The 1,763-nt window shown below is 36.7% G+C and overlaps 1 pseudogene; it reads right to left on the bottom strand.

Moving 5' to 3' along the window:
• Positions 1 to 395: 395 nt before the first annotated feature.
• On the bottom strand, positions 396 to 532 carry LOC145258537 (U2 spliceosomal RNA; annotated as a pseudogene).
• Positions 533 to 1,763: the final 1,231 nt, after the last annotated feature.

The following is a 1,763-nucleotide window of genomic DNA, read 5'->3' on the forward strand; positions in this document are numbered from 1 at the left end:
TAAATACATTTTAATTGATTCCTTATATATAATTATAGAGTTAAATCAATATCCATTACTTTATATATTATTGTACACAATGTATAGTCGTGATTTCAAAAGTAAAAAAAACAAGACCGATAACCATTAGTCGCGTGCTCTCGTGCAATGAATGAATGCCTGAATGTAGGATTGACATGAAATTCTTAAACATAAACTGAAATGACCGAAAAATGGGCTGAAATGACTTAAACAAATAAAAAGTAAATGACTTAGAATGACTTTAATGAACTTAAGGATGAATTGAATTGACCTTAAGAATGATTTAAATGCTTAAAAAATAACTGGAATCCTTCAAAAACAACTCGAATGATCTGGAGAATGACTTGAATGGCTTTGAGACTCACTGGTTGTAAAGTGGGTGATCATTTTATAGAAAATTAATACAGAAAAGTGATCCCACACTTTATATCACAAAGTTACAAACATAAGTACAGCATGTAGTAAGAACAGATACTACACTTTGATCTTGGCCAAAATGCCAAGAACAGGGTATTTATTTGCTCCCCCACCGAGAAAATTAGGCACAATGCCGATTTTTAATGTCAGGAGTAAAGGGAAAATGGGGGACCAACTGCCCGGGGAGTAGAGGAGCTGGATAGTTACAATTGGTATGAAGGGTTGCCCCTACATTGACCAAAGTCTTATATATTACCCCCACATATGGTTTTTGCTTGCAGTATCTGCCGGAACATATGGTATTTATTTGCTCCCCCACCGAGCAAATTAGGCACAAGGCCGATTTTTATGTCAGGAGTGAATGGGTAATGGGGACCAACTCCCCGGGGAGTAGGGGAGCTGGATAGTGGCAATTAGTATGAAGGGTTACCCTTACATTGACCAAGGTCTTATCTGTGGGGGTCGCCCCCACATATGGTCTTTGCTTGCAGTATCTGCCGGAACAGATACTATACTTTGATCTTTATATTTAATTTATTTTGTTTAAAGAAAAAATTACAATTAAAAAAAATTCCAATATAAAATTAAAACATTTAAAAAAGTAAATTCTCCAAGAGACAAAACAAATTTAGGCACAAGGCCCTATAAAATCTGGGGAGGGGAGTGTTGCAGGGTCTTTGTAACTAAAGTAAGAATGGCGTCTGTGGCGACTTTACTCTTGACTGGCAACATTTACCACAATACCTCATTCACTCTGTGGAATCTAAACCTAACTAATGAAAACCCCAGCGTTTTTACCAAAAGGATATATATATATATACAATTTCTGTGTGTGTGTGTGTGCGCGCATTTTTTTTTATATATATATATTAAAATGTGTGTGTTTGTGTGTGTGTGTGTGTGTGTGTGTGTGTGTGTGTGTGTGTGTGAAAAAATTCAATTCATTGGAAAAAATAAAAAGTTCTTGAATTTGGAAGAAAAATAGTTCGTGTTGGGGAGTGGGAAATACAGGAAAAATGTACAAAAAATAAATTTGCCTAGTGCATTGTTAGTAAGGTCCCTCCCTAAGCTAATCTAAGTACTTAGATCGCCTACTGTTTTCCGGGGCACCGAAAACAAGCGAGGAGATCCCTAATGGGGATTGGGAAGACTTCATATCGGGTGTTGGGAGTAAAATAAATAGATTGTTAAAAACAAAAGGGAGGGAATATATTTGGTGGCGACCTTCGAGTAGGGGTTGATCAGGGGATGATAAAACAAAAAGATAGGGGGGTAGTGGTAGGGTAGCCTCGGAAGGTTCTCTAGTGCTAAAAAATAAACAAAAA

Source organism: Euprymna scolopes, chromosome 33 (genome assembly GCF_053919585.1).
Source record: "Euprymna scolopes isolate OS-2025 chromosome 33, ASM5391958v1, whole genome shotgun sequence".
Classification (NCBI taxonomy): Eukaryota; Metazoa; Mollusca; class Cephalopoda; order Sepiida; family Sepiolidae; genus Euprymna; species Euprymna scolopes.